The sequence below is a fragment of the Hemicordylus capensis genome, chromosome 6, assembly GCF_027244095.1.
Source record: "Hemicordylus capensis ecotype Gifberg chromosome 6, rHemCap1.1.pri, whole genome shotgun sequence".
NCBI lineage: Eukaryota > Metazoa > Chordata > Lepidosauria > Squamata > Cordylidae > Hemicordylus > Hemicordylus capensis.
In genome coordinates, this window is record NC_069662.1 from 143273961 (window position 1) to 143290083 (window position 16123).

General features: G+C 44.2%; 1 pseudogene; it reads right to left on the minus strand.

The window, feature by feature from the left end:
• Positions 1–7585: 7585 nt before the first annotated feature.
• On the minus strand, positions 7586–15554 carry LOC128331989 (patched domain-containing protein 3-like; annotated as a pseudogene).
• Positions 15555–16123: the final 569 nt, after the last annotated feature.

Sequence of the window (16123 nt, forward strand, 5' to 3'; positions counted from 1 at the left end):
CAAAGTGGTTTACATAGAGAAATAATGACTAAGATACAGGTGAAACTCGGAAAATTAGAATATCGTGCAAAAGTCCATTAATTTCAGTAATGCAAATTAAAAGGTGAAACTGATATATGAGACAGACGCATTACATGCAAAGCGAGATGTCAAGCCTTAATTTGTTATAATTGTGATGATCATGGCATACAGCTCATGAAAACCCCAAATCCACAATCTCAGAAAATTAGAATATTACATGGAACCAAGAAGACAAGGATTGAAGAATAGAACAATATCGGACCTCTGAAAAGTATAAGCATGCATATGTATTCAGTACTTGGTTTGGGCCCCTTTTGCAGCAATTACTGCCTCAATGCGGCATGGCATGGATGCTATCAGCCTGTGGCACTGATGAGGTATTATGGAAGACCAGGATGCTTCATTAGCAGCCTTCAGCAATTCTGCATGGTTTGGTCTCATGTCTCTCATCCTTCTCTTGGCAATGCCCCATAGATTCTCTATGGGGTCAGGTCAGGCGGGTTTGCTGGCCAGTCAAGCACAGTACACTGTATACTTTTCAGAGGTCCGATATTCTATTCTTCAATCCTTGTCTTCTTGGTTCCATGTAATATTCTAATTTTCTGAGATTGTGGATTTGGGGTTTTCATGAGCTGTATGCCATGATCATCACAATTATAACAAATTAAGGCTTGACTCATCTCGCTTTGCATGTAATGCGTCTGTCTCATATATCAGTTTCACCTTTTAATTTGCATTACTGAAATTAATGGACTTTTGCACGATATTCTAATTTTCCGAGTTTCACCTGTAGATCCCCGTCCCCAAAGGGCTCACAGTCTAAAAAGAAACCATAAGATAGCCACCAGCAACAGACACTGGAGGGATGCTGTGCTGGGGTTGGAATGGGCCAGTTACCCTCCCCCTGCTAAATAAAGAGAATCACCATGTTAAAAAGGTGGCTCTTTGCCCAGTTAGGAGGAGCCACCCACTACACACATATGATGGCTGATCACTGATAATCCACTATTTCTGCTTGAAGTTATCAAAATACAATAGAAAATATCTTTTTCTACTTTTTGATCATGTCTTTAAGCCTCTATCTTACTTGATTTTAGGTGCTATTCTACTCCTTTAAGCAAAGCGGTATATAATAAAACAATCTAAAACAGCAAAAATGCATCGTACTATCAAAAAACCAGATCATTTGCATTCCTATCCTGCATGTTTACTCAGGTCAATTCCCATTGAATCTAAAGGGGCTCCCTCACAGATAAGTGTGAAGGATAGTATCTGGGGTGGGTGGGGGCGCAAGGTTGCAGTTGCACCCCCTCTGAATTTGGATGTAGTCTCATCAAGATCAGCTGTAGCAGAGAGTAAAAAATGGGCGAACTTTTCCCTTCCTGTTCTCCCAGCCTTATTGGTTCTCCTGGAGCCTTGTGCTCCTTCCCCGCTCGGCACTTGAATGTACTGTAATTGCAGAGGGAGGAATGTGGCTGTTGGGCTTCTCTCTCAAGGAAGGAAAGTAAAAGATTTTTTTAAAAACCAGCCCTTCTCTGTGCTTGTTTTGTCTCTTTGTGATTTAAGCCACTTTGTTTTTCTCTCCCCTGCCCATGAACTCTCTGTGTGTGCACACACATGTGAGAGAAGTCCCACTCCCACTTATTTATTTATTTAACATATTTGTATACTGCCCCAAACACAAGTCTCTGGGCAGTTTACAACAAAACAATAAAAACAGCAACTAAAAACATTACAACAATTTAGAATTTAAAATGTTAAAACTGGTTACATGCCTGGGTTACAAACTTCCAACTTAAAACCATCTGTACATACAAAGAAAGCTGCATAATATATCGTTTTAAGGAAGTCCACAACTAACAAAAAGAGGTGCCATTCTGATCGGACTTCCGGGCGGAATTCTGGGCTCCAGCAGCCCCAGGTTGCTTACCTGCAACTATCAATCCCTAAGTGATTCTTATGTATTCACAATCCTTGGGTTACACACCTGTGCGGCAGTCCATTGGAAAGATTCCAAGTTTCACATAGCGCTTTAACTCCACATCTCATGTACAGCATGTCCATTAGAAGAGGCAGTTGAAGTGCTCCAAATATCAGTTCTAGACTACCACCAATCAATCATTCACCAAGGAGTAAAGCTAACTGAGAAACAGGTAAGTTATAGCTCAAAAGAAGAGGTGGGTGGGATGTGTGAATTAGGGATGTGTACGAACCTGTTTGGAAGCCCTTTTAAGGGCCTCTGAAACGGTTCAAATGACCGGCTGTTCGGCCAGTTCTAAGGCGGTGGGGAATATCTTTAAGGGCGAGGGAGGGTGCCCTTACCCCTCCTCATGTGTTTCCCGCGAGAGCGCTCCATTTTAAAAGTGTCTGTTGGGGTGGCTGCATACCTCCCTGCCACCCTGTGTCCTTTGGCCGGAAGTAACAGGAAGTACCCGGTGCAGGTGCACACACACGTCATTCTTGCCCACCCACCCATGCCATGTACTTCCTATTACTTCTGGCCGAAGAGGACACGACACTCGCATTGTTTCAGCCTTTAGACTGCATGCCAGAAAAGTGCCTTTTGTATATCCCTCTGGGAACCAATCAATGGTTATTTCACTATTCATCCTCAAAGATGTGTTTTAAGAGGCAGAAAAATACATCTTACCTGCTGAAAGAGTCTGTGCAGGAGGACTTTTGAAGTTCCAGTGCCAACAGCATTGCCCACAGCCAGTATGGCAGTCCTGTGGTGTGCAATTTTGTCAAGGATCAAGGATGCAGCCGGCTTTCTTATTGGCTGCTGCCCACTGCTGCCACTCCTGCCCAGTGCGGCATGGAACACGTTACCCAGTACAGTGCACACCCCTTACCTGGTCTGGCATATGCCTTGCCCTGGCAACCCAATGTTCCCTGCCAGCTGCCCTGTTCCTAGTGCTCCACGCATATGTGGTCTCAGATGGTCTCTGCACATGTGTGCTCATGCACAGAGGCCATCAGAGCCCTGGAAGTGGGGCAGCTGGCAGGGAACACTGGCTTGCTGGGGCTGGGGTGAGGTGCGCGCCAGACTGGGTGAGGGGCATGTGCCGGACCAGGCGAGCAGTGTCTCATATTACTAAATACCAACAAAGGTTCTGCCAGGCATCTTTTACTGCAAGTGATAAGACTGGGAACATTGGGAGAGTGATTGTGAAGATGGAAAGTTGATACAAGAATCAATTTTTTATTTTAACGAAGGTGGTGGTTTAATCTCCAAGCCGAGAGTAGTTGCTGTTTCTCTGATTTGCACATGATAATTCTTCAGCTCCTCTGAGGGACAAAAATGCCCTTTAGAAACTATCACTCATCCGGCAAAGTTTCCAAGGGCACCTCTGTAGCTAGTTTCTGCTTCTGATATGTCTCCCTCTTCAGAATCCTGATGTTCTGAATCCTGAATCTCTACAATGTTTTCATCTAGTCATTTATCTAAAGGTGCAGAAGAGGGCAACCAAGATGATCAGGGACCTAGAGCACCTTTCTTATGTGGCAAGGCTACAACACCTGGGTCTTTTTAGTTTAGAAAAAAGACGACTGCGGGGAGAAATGATAGAGGTCTATAAAATCATGCATGGTGTGGAGAAAGTGGATAGAGAGAAATTCTCCCTCTCACATAACACTAGAACCAGGGCTCATCCCATGAAATTGATTGCCAGGAAATCTAGGAGCAACAAACGGAAGTACTTTTTCACACAACACATAATCAACTTGTGGAATTCTCTGCCACAAGATGTGGTGACAGCCAACAACCTGGATGGCTTTAAGAAGGGTTTGGATAACTTCATGTAGGAGAGGTCTATCAATGGCTACTAGTCAGAGGGCTATGGGCCACCTCCAGCCTCAAAGGCAGGATGACTCTGAATACCAGTTGCAGGGGAGTAACAGCAGGAGAGAGGGCATGCCCTCAACTCCTGCCTGTGGCTTCCAGCAGCATCTGGTGGGCCACTGTGCAAAACAGGATGCTGGACTAGATGGGCCTTGGGCCTGATCCAGCAGGGCTGTTCTTATGTATGTCTCTTCTAATTCTTTTTGACATTTCGCTGGTGCATCTTCTGAATTTCACTTCTGGATTTGCAGCTCCATCACTGGATGTGATGCAGCAAGTCTTTTTGGAAACACAGGTGCAGATGGAACTTGAATGATTTTTAAGGATCCAGCAGTAAGTAGATCTGGTGTAGATCTAGTCAGGTAGATCAAGATATTTTTCCTGATCTACCTCACTTCATATATTCACTTTGTCTGGGTGATAACAAAATGGCCTGTTCTGTATGGGTCCAAAAGTATGGAAATCTCCATAACCAAATTGGTAAATTGGAAAGTCTGGCCCTAATCACCATTAGAACAGCCCTGCTAGATCAGGCCCAAGGCCCATCTTGTCCAGCATCCTGTTTCACACAGGGGCCCACCAGATGCTGCTTGAAGCAGAGGTTGGATTGGGCCCAGAGACAAGATTTTAAAATGCCCCACCCTCAAAATCCAGGGCCTCTGCACACCTCAGGGCCCCAAGGATTTAAGTCTGATATTTCAAAATACGTATGCTGCCTGGAAATACATTTCACTGAATACACACATGTACACTTCACAATATATACTGATATACATTGAATACTATATATTTGTGCTACTTTTAATGCCTAGAACACACTAGAAACACTAATTATTAAAATGGGCCTCTTGCTGCAGATTAGCAAAGCAGACTGTCAACCATGCAGTGTGAGCCTATATATGTTTCTCAGAATTTTGAACAAATTCAGTAAAGTTTGATTCCAGGAGGTTTTTCACACGGGGCTTTTAAACCCCTTTAACACACATCTCCTCTGGAATGGAGGTGCTGCATACACATGTTGGCCAGATTTACCCTGGAGTCCCTGCAAGTTATTGGGGAGCAGTTCACACGCAATTCAGGTATTTCACTGCTCGTTAGCGTGTAGCCTGATTATATCCAGAGTAAAAAATAACAACACTATTTTGCATTGGTTCTTTGGGACAACTTCAATTTTGCAATAAAACCTCCCAGTAAACTTGCAGTTAAGCCTACTGTGTGTAAAAGTCCCAGATAAGTGTGTGGAGAATTGCAGCCTCAGGCAGCAAATCTAACCACATTTAGCTGGAAGTACATTTCATTGAAACCTAAAGGACTGACTAGCAAGGAAAGCATGTCTACTTAAAAATAAACTCCATTGCATTCAACTGTTGAGATCCTTCCCTGGTAAGCACATGCCCAGGGATGTAAAGCAAACCAAACTAATTTGTGCTCCCAGCATATTTTGCTCCCTATAGGAGGAGACCAGTAAGTCCCACTGAAGCAAGGAAGATAGGTGGGGAGAAATAGAGCAAAGAGCAAGAATTGGCACCATTCTTCAGGAGAAAAAGATGCGGGGGTGGGGAGGGGGAGAGAATGAGGAATCTGTCTCTTCTTGGTAAAATTTTAAGATAGATGAGACAAGCCAGGGCTGAAGGCAAGCCAGCACCTGAAGTTATGCCCTCTGTCCTAAAAGCCATTCTCCCTGCTCCCCAATGTGGAAGTAGGGCTGGTTGTGGTCTCTCACTGTACTGACATAAAAACCACACTCTGCAGGTGCTCAGAAGCAGGGTCATCCCTAGTGGGGTGTGGGGCTGGGGGGCAAATCAGCATGTGCAGGGCCTCTTTAACATTTCATATCATTACAGAATCATACTGACTGATGACATACAGTTTAATAGTGTGAGTGAGGTTTTTGGACATGTCCAACCAGCTTGGAATTTTTAAAGAAAAATAAAAGCACCACACATGCTTCACAGTTCTCACTCAGACCTTCTGGGTTGCAAAACAACTTGAACATAAGTGCATTTATAAATGAATGAATGAATGAATGAATGAACAAATAAATATAATATTGTTTGTTCCAGAAGTGTTTGTAATTTTCTGCCATGAAACAAGCCACTTATAGGACTTTTTAGATATTTTTTTTTAAGCCAGCAAATTTTCCAAGCTGTTTTAAATTAAAATTTTCAGAGACTTATCAGTCTCTCCCAACTCCATATCAAAGCCCTATGGCAAGCAGATCCCTATATATGGGCGGGGGGGTGTGACCACAAAAAGGAGTTCACATTCTACCTGGCAAATGCTGGGCTGGGCAGAGGGTCTGCTGCAGAGAGCTGTGGGGGCCTCTCTGCCTGCCTGCTTCCTTCCTTCCTTGCTTGGGGCCTCCCTGCAAGCCAACTCAAGCTCAGGCTTCACTGAGGCCAACACGGAGGCCTCCCTGGAAGCCCCGCCCACCCGCCACCAATCAGCTGATTGGTGGGGAGAAAAGGAGCTCTTTGCAGGCAGCTTGTCTGCTGCCTGCAAGGACAAGGAGGACAAGCAGGAGAGACGGCGAACAGGGCAAGTGGCTGAGGGGACTTGGGGCTGGGCAGGGGGCAATGGGAAATCATGTGAGGTGTCTCTGGGGGGCCCCCAAGGCAGTGGGGCCCCCAGGCAACCGCCTCCCCTTGTCTAATAGTAGTTACGCCGCTGACACACCTTCATTTCTTCTGTTCATTTTGACCCACTGTTTTGCAGGTGGGGGTGGGGAATTAGTGGCATCCCATGTGCCAACTACCCCCCCCCAACCTACAAGCCACTGGTACTCAGTTATATTTTAGGAAATTTGGGGGTGTTTAGACTCTTTGCTGTGTAATGAATCCTCATAGAGATTCATTATAAGGAAAGGTTACTAGACACCAAAGAGTCGAAACACTTGAAAAAACTTCTAGAACATAAACTGAGTAGTACCCCACTGCCTTGCCGGTGGGAGGGGGGTATAGTTGGCACATGGCAGTTGACAGTTGGCACTGTCCAAAGACAGTCAAAACGAATAGAAGAAATGGAAGTGTAATGAATCCTCATAGGGATTCATTATGAGGAAAAGTTATTAGACACCAAAGAATCTAAACACTTGGAAAATAGTGACCACACATTTTGCTCCATAACTCCACTTCTACCAGGGCTAGAACTTACCTTTAAAAAAAAAAAAGAAAGAAAGGTGGGAATCTGGGGGAAATGACAGGAGGACTATGAATAGATTTGAATATGATCTGCTGTAATTAGCTTTGGACCCGAATCTAGCCAATGCACCACAGGGATGATTTGTTTTGTCTCCAAATCAGCTAGATTCGGGTACAAATCGACTTATACCCAAATTGATTCACACATCCCTAGTGGACACTGAAGCAGTCTGGAGATATTTAGGGCGGAAACATCAGCTGTGTAAAGTGTCTCTTTAGCAAGCCTTCCAAGAGGGAGATGAACAGCTTTGTAATTTTCAGTTTCCTTTTTGTGTTAACATATTTATTTATTATCATTTTTGTTCTTTCCATTGCTAGTGCCTTTTTGAAACTAAAAAGCTCTAATGAAGCTATGTCAATGCTCGAATTCTGATTTTTGCTAACAGACATACAGAGAAGGTAGCTGCAAGATGTTTCAGATAAAAATCATTGTCTTTTTGCTGTATACAGCCCTCCATGTTTTAATGACCAAATGAATGAGGCATCAATAGGCTGCCTGATCTATTCTTGAGACACAAAAACAGACCTCTGAAAGTGTCTTTTAATTACGGATTTGTCAAACAGAATAAGCATGTACAGAATACATGGGAATCCTCTCAAAACATCCACTTAGAAAGTTTTATAGAACACCAGTATCTACAAGTTAAGTATTTCTGGACCAGGACCTTCCATCTGACTGAGTTCAAATTAACATTTAATAATGTTTTAATATGGTATTTTGAACAAGATCCAGAACAGTAGTTTTCATGAGGAAACCTTGACATTTCAGTGCTGGTGTTAAAATCCATGAACACCATCAATAAAGACACCCTCCCTGCAATTCAAATGGGTACTGCAGCTTGAGGCCACACAATTTGCCTTGCCACGATTCCTGATCTAAATTGCGTTCCCCACAGCTGGTATTTGTTTTGGGAGGAACGTTCGTATGGTGCCAATGAGCAGCAGTTACAGGGTCTGGGAGCAACAACAGCAAGGATAAAAGGTTAAAGGACTCCTGCCATTATTCCAACCTGAATTGGAGCCCAGCACAGCTGCTATGAACATTAAACATGCACAGGCACCCACAGGGCATTTCAGGGATGTCAACACAAACACTGCAGAATTAGGGGTCCCTCATGAAGACAGCCATTCTGAATGTGAAAAACTTGAAATATCATATGCAGATATAAAATCATTAAAAACATTAAAAAAAACCAAACACAGATTCAAGGCCAAAAGATGCAAATAATAACACAACACTCAGTTTAGCCCTTAAACCAGGGAATGTCCATGTGTAATGTGGCCATCCTGGACAATCTAGAACCACTTAAAGTGAAGGTTGCTGCGGTTTCTTTATTACTTACAGAGGCAGCTTTGTAAGAGAAATATTCTACTAGGAGATTTTTTGTAGTATTATCTCTTTTATTGCTGTTCTTGTATCACTTCATTTCTGTTTGGCAGTCTAACACAAAACCCAAAGAATGTTAAAAACACAGGAATAAAAATTAGACCATGAGCAGCTCCAAACAAGATAACCAGAAACATTATCTTAAAAAAGGTCCTGAAGAGGTAAGTGGTTGCTATAGATAGCACTAGAACTCCCACAATGGTGGAAACAGCTCCCTGTAGAATAGGGTAACCAAGTCGGTAAAGAGCGTCCACTGCTTTGTCATTCACTTCAAGTTTTTCACTGGATACAAAGGCATAGGAAATATGAGCAGAGAAATCTACAGAAAAGCCTATGCAAATGACCAGGCAGACCACAGACACAAAGTCAAGACGGACACTCCAAAAGGCCATGAAACCAGCCACACCAACAACAGCAGATGCCATACCAAACGTTACCCACAAAGAGCACAGTGGACTGGGAATGAGCAACAAGGAAACAAGTAACATGCATCCAGAAGCAATCGCAACATTGTCAGTGGTATTATGAACTATCACAAGGTACTGATCAAAGTATATAAAAGCTGGATGATTAACCAATAATGGTATCTTACACTTTTCAGCAAAGCCTCGTAATTCGTTTAAAAGATGTTTCTCATCAAGCGCAGTATTAACATTGACTGTCTGTACATAAAAACGTGAGGAAGATATTTCCGTGGCACCAATATTAATATCCCACTGCAACTCTGCATTAACTTGAAATAGAGCAGATAAACTACCAATGAAAACATTACGGTCATCTATATTTAGGGACATGCCTTTAGCAACAGTTTCATAAATTCTCAACCATGATTCAGATAAATTATTGTCCACATAAGATGAGCTTTCCATTGACCTCATGCATTCCTCGAGGTTTGCACGAACGGATGAATCCCAATAGTGTATGCTTTCAGTAACAACCACCATTACCCTTGGCCCATACACTGAAAAATATTCGTCATACCAATTGTAATACTGAATGACATAAGAACCATCATTAGCTAGATTTCGAACATCTATACCTTCTTCAATCAGGGTGCATCCATAAATACTACTACCGAGGTACAGAAGGTACAGAAGCACCACCAAAATCTTGGTCCAGGTATGCATAAAGAATGGACCAAAATATTTTCTAAAGAATTCATCCGCGGGATGTTCAAGCTCTGCTCCAGTGGCCTCATCAAAATATCCTCCTGTGCAACATATGTTATACAGATAGCCATGAGAATGTGGAATCTCATCTTCCACCTTCATAAATGTAAGCCAATGTCTGTTGCTTTCTTCTCTTTTACCATTTAGAACAAGGACAGCCCCAAGGAATGTCAGGTTATAGAGGTAGCAGAATACGAAGGCTGTGCCCGTATAGATGCAAAATGATGTAATTGCTGGAAATGCACCTGCAGTTCCAATGTAGAAGGCTAAAACATCCGTAAGGGTGGTAATAGTAACAGACACAGCTGCCTGTGCATAAGTGTCAGCCATCCGATTTTCAACAGTGTCCTTCACTTTTGTCCGCTGCCAGCAGGACACGAGGATGAACATGTCGTCAATACCTACCCCTGAAGATGGTGAAAAAAAGAACTTTATCAGTGTGACATGCAAGGTAAGTATACGGAAGACATGCTCTATAAGAAATAATAATCACTCTGGGGATAGAAAAGAACCAACATATTTCAACATGGTATACAGGACGCAAACTTTGGCTTGATGCACTAATTCAGTTCAATCTATGATAAATGATGGAGCTGCACTTTGGACAATCAAGAGTCAAGACAACAAGACAGTGTGCACAATTTTACTGAAGATAAAAACAAGAAGAAAAAGGATAAAAGCAAATTGCTTATTAAAATGAGAATCAGAAAACTGAAAAAATGGATTCCATCTTACTGTATTCATTGGTTCAGCTGGGAGAAACTGCTACTTGTCTCTTACATTCCAAGAACCATCTCCTTAAGTGGCTGTAGAACATCATGCAACTTCATTATGTAATTGCATTAAAGCATTGGGACCAGGGGGGTAACAGGGTTCCTGGCAGCCAGGGGACAAAGTTAGGCAGGGGGCCCTCAGCGCATGCACCAGTACCAAAACCACGCCCCCTTCATCTGTGAGCCCCCCCCCACTAGTTACCTCTGGGGTGGGGGTGGGGCCTTGCCATCGCCCCCGCCGCTATTTGCCCTCTTTGTAGCCAAGAGAGTGGCGGTGGCAGGCTTCTCACTGGCTTCCCCCCACTCCACTCCATGAGACAGTCTCCATACTCAAATAGCACAGGTGTGCTGTTCAGGGGAAGGGAAGCCCACATGCTGGCCGGTAGTGGAGTGGGAGGAAGCCAGGGAGAAGCCTGCCCATTGCCACTGCTCCCCCAGCAGCGAAAACGGGAAGTAGCGGTGAGGGCGAGGGCGACTCGTGGACAAGGGGGGATTGCCCTGGGGGCCCTCTCAAACAATGTGGGCCCAGGTGCAATTGTCCCCTCTTTGGCCAATGGAAGCTACGCCTGTGATTGGGACTTAGGTTTCCTTATTCTCTTTTTACTCTCTATATTGAGTCTCTTCAAGGAAAGACAAAGTGAAACATGAAGGACATTTAGGAACCAACACTTTTTTGCTCTAACACAATGTAACCAAAGTTATCCAATATGAACATTCTGGAATGCTAAGTAGAAAAGTGGTATGCAAATAAAAGAAAACATAGCAAAGGTATATGGAAAAAGCATCAAGATGAAAAGAAGCACAGAGAAATACATTCTTCTCCCCAGAGTTAAGATTCATAAATGGTTGAACGTTCTATTATCTCATGGCTATTCAGACACCCCCAACCAGACCAGTGCTGCAAAGATAGGCATAAAAGTTTATACATTTGAGCACACTTACCAAGTATAATAAATGGTGCATTTGCAGCTGTGACAACAAATGGTGCCCCACAAAAGAGCAGTAATCCAAAACTGCTGAGCACTGATAAACCCGATGACAGCACTCCGAACATTGCAACCCACACTTTTGTCCGCACACAGTCTAGCCTGTAAAACAGATGAAAAGGAATCTAACTAGATTCTGAGTCAGGCCCGTAGCCAGCTGGTGGCATGGTGTGTACCTGCCACACCAAAAAATTATCTTTCCTCCCCAACGTCACTGACTGTTTTCACTGAACATTTCATAACCTGCCTCCCCTGTCTTCTGCAATCCCGCTCCCTCAGGCAAATTTTGAAGCTGGTTATGGGCCTGTTCTGAGCTGGAGGATACATATGCTAATTACTCAACCCCTTTTCAAAAGTAGAGGTACACACACAACAATGACTGGATTTTCAAGACATACTTTTCCCACAGCCACAAGAGAAAGGAATTTAAATTATTTTTAAAAACCAAAGCTGACATTCTACAACTTTCACTACAAAAAAAACCATTACTTCCTGAGTTACATGTGGGTCTCATGGCAGGCACATTTCACTTCAAATCATTGCCCACATCTGCAATGATAATTGTGATTCCTGTGAGTGTGTGGAAAAATATTTAACGTAGTTGCTTTGAAGGGCTCAAGTTGTAACCTTTCTGGAAAAATCTGACGTTTTCTAAACTCAGACCAGAGATCTTGAACTAAGAACAATTCCAATCCTTGAGGCTGGAATGGGCAGGTAAACTGCATTTATATTTATTTAAAACAAAATCAGGAGGTTTTCAGATCAGGTATATCATCAGTCATAGACAGAGATAAAGGTTTGTTCAGAAGGAGATTCTGTCTCTCAATGGTGGAGAGACAGAACACCCCACACATCCTGGGGCCTTCACATTAATATCTTATCCTGATATCTATCAAGATAATATCTATCTAACAGATAATATCTATTTGTGCACATGATGCACAGTGGTAGTGCTTAGAACTGTTGGGAGTCATCACGGAGTACCATGTGGTTGGGAGTCCAAGGACTGATCTCACCTGTTATTATTGATGATAATAATAATCGGCTTTTCCATAAACGATATGACCGCCGAAAATGCCCTCTCTCTAGTAGCCACCAGCTTTACCTCGTTTAGCAGGGCACAGGTACACAGTTGTTGACTTAATTAGCTAAAATATATCCACTATGCATTCCTTACTTTTCAACAAGCAACTGTTATTTGCCAGTGGCTATGTTTTTCTGATACAACTATAAATACCATGGACATAAAGGTAAAAGGTAAAGCGTGCCATCAAGTCAATTTCGACTCCTGGCACCCAAAGAAACCCTGTGGTTTTCTTTGGTAGAATACAGGAGGGGTTTACCATTGTCTCCTCCTGCGCAGTATGAGATGATGCCTTTCAGCATCTTCCTATATCGCTGCTGACCGATATAGTACCAGCGGGGATTCAAACCGGCAACCTTGTGCTTATTAGTCAAGCATTTCCCAGCTGCGCCACTTAACTTTTATTTTATCAGAAATTCATTTGTGATTTTTTTTTTGTAAATTTATGTAATAAAAGACATACACAACTACAAAATGAAAAGAGAAACATAGTACTCCCTTCCTAAACAATTACCTTGAACATGATATAACTGAATAGGTTATTATTGAGGCATATGCAGCAGCAAACAATGGGATCACACTTTTGGTAACTTTCTCATACTCTTGTTGTCGTGACAGTGAGGTAAAATAGGCCACCTGCCAGGGGCAAGACATAAGAATCACTTGTTAAACATTTGCTCTCTAAATGCATAAGGAACTGCTTTCAAATGCTGAAAGATATGATGAGGAAATTGTCCTTGGCAATTTCCCCAATACATTTTTAAAAAAATCAACATTAGATCTTCCAGAATGAAATATCTTACTTCTCTAGAAAGTCCACTATACAGCAAGAAACAAATTCACCAGCCCTGTTTTTCCTAAATGGTTTATTTATTATTAACACTTATTAAAACTTTTATACCACCCTTCTAAAAGGCTCAGGGCGGTTTACATTAAAACACCATTAAAATCCATTAATAATTAATAAAAATTATAAAAACATAAAACAATGATTAACAATTAAAAACATCGTAAAACAACAATTAAATAATCAGAATAATTTAAAAACAATTTATCCCCTCCAAATTTAGGAGGGGATAAAATAAAAAATAGCATTCCATTCCCTTTTGTCATCTTAGGAATGATTTTAATCTATACAGATCTTTAAAAAAAAGAAAAAAGATGAGATGGAATTATTTAAGTCACTTTGATTTAAAAAGGACAGACTGATTGAAAACAAAGGAATACATATTTTAACAAAAAGCACACATCATGAATACGGCCTGCCATAACAATAAGAGACGAGTTGTTTTAGTAAGAACTTATCTGTCTACTTTCCTTTCACTTTCTCTACAACTGGACTGAATTTGGTTCAAATCGAGGTCCACAAGTTAGATCTTTGCGCCACAAATGTTCAGGTGTCTGCACCACAAATGTTCACATGTCTGCCATCGTGGATGACATAATTACAAACTACACCATTGAGGTGTCCCTGTGTATCACACACTACAACTGTACCAAATCTGATTCAAATTGGTTAAGTGGTTTACAAGTTAGCCTACTTGCACCTCAAAAGTTTGTGTCCGCCATCTTGAATCGGGGTGGATGACATCATCACAAACTACAGCACTGAGGTGTCTCTATTGCTGCAGTAAATTTGGTTCAGATCGGTTAAGCGGTTCACAAATTAAGCCCACTTGCACCTCAAAGTGGTGTGTCCGCCATCTTATTAAGGTATCCCTGTGTATCACTCACTACAACTGTACCCAATTTGGTTCAAATTGGTTAGACAGCCCACAAATTAGCTCAGGCTTGCGCCTCAGAAGTTCACGAGACCGCCATCTTGGATTGGGGTGGATGACATCTTCATAAACTATGCAGTTGAGGCCTCCCTGTAGGTCACTCACTACACTCACTGCAGCTAATTAGGCAGTTCACAGGTTAGCCCACTTATGCCTCAAACGTTCATGCCATCTTGGATTGGGGTAGATGACATCATCACAAACTACGCCTGTTGGGTGTCCGTCCCTACAACTGTACCCGATCTGCTTCATATTGGTCCAGGAGGTGCGAAGTTGATGGGGGCGGGGGTTCAAACGGACACACACAGCCCGGTGACCTCATAAGTCTACTGGAAAATAGGCTAAAAAAGAGATGCACATTTCCCACTTCGCATTATTCGATCACACAACTTCCACCCGGTACGTGCCCCGAAACGTGCTAGTTTCCCGAGCTTTCCAAGCGGTTCAGGAGAGATTCCCTTACCCGAACCGAGGCGAGGTTCAAGGAGGCCAGCAGGTCGGGGATGCGCTCCAGGACGGTCTCCACCCAGCGATTGCTCTTCTCCCGCAGCCCAGCGTCGTCCTCCTGCAAATAATAGACAAGGCGCAGCGCTTTGGCGGCCTCGACGGGGCGCGCCCGCTCATCTCCCGGGCGCAGCTTGACGCCCCCCAGGAAAGGGGCCAGGGAAACCCGGCCCTGGAAGAGCGGGAAGGTGAGGCTGGGCAGCAGCGCCTCGATGCCCCCCGGGAAGCTCTGCGCGATGCTGAGGAGCGGGTTGGGGCTGAGGCACTTTTTGCTGCTGCGGGCGCAGAGCTGGGCGAAGGAGAGCCCGCCCGCCTGCAGCCCCCGCACCGCCGCGTCCAGCTTCTGCAGCTCGGCGAAAGCCTGCGCGGTGAGGAGCGAGTCTCCGGGGGCGGCCACGGCCAGGAAGGAGACGAAGGTGCCCTCGCCCGTCAGCCTCTGGGCGGAGAAGTGCTCGCTGTCGTTGGTCGGGAAATGCTCCCGGACGAAGCGGCGCTCGCTCTTGGCCGCGCCCCCTCGCGGTGTGTATTGGCCTTCGATATCGTTAGCCTTGCGGCTCTCCAGGAAGACCGGCGCCCAGCGCGGCCGAGAGCGCCAAGGGCAGCAGCAGGAAGGGCCACGGGTGGGCGCCCACCAAGGCGCCGAGGGCCCGCAGCGCCCGCGACAGCGGCCGCTGCACGCAGTCCGTGTGGCAGCCGCCCACCGGCATCTGCTTCCCTTGCCTTACTTCCCGCCCCACCGACGGACGCCCGCGGGAGTTGATGCCCAACGGTTGTTATCCGCCTGGCGCGCGCAGACCCCTCTCGCTAGACGGACCTTCAGCCTCACGAGGGAAAAGCCGTAAAGGAAGTCAGACTCGGGAGGGTGAGATGGCGCAACTCAGGCTGGAGATGGTTTAGGTTCTCGCGCATCAAAAACATACGGAACGGTCCTACAGATCCACAAAAAGAAACAGTGTAGGTTGAAACGCTCCAGCCTTTCCCGCGAGTTTTCCGGTAGCGGGAAGTTTTCCACACGGGAACAAAACGCAGATTCCTACCGGCAGATTTAAGTGGCAAAGTCTAACTCCTCTGAATTCAGTCTGATCCTGATTTAGACCTGGACAATTTTGATTCCTTCCCATTCTAGTTTTTCTCTTTCCCAAGTTTGGACGCCAAGAAAAATACTGAAGGCAGGATTCTGAGGGAGGTGATTGCGAGCCCATTTCGATTCAACAACAGATTTTTATAGGCCGCTTTTTAACAAGTTTCCAAAGCGGTTTACATAGAAAAATAAATAAATAAATAAGATGGATCCTTGCAGAGGCGTAACTAGGGAAAAACGGCGCCCAGGGCAAGCACTGAAATTGCGCCCCCCGCCCCCATTCAGTGGGATGGTGC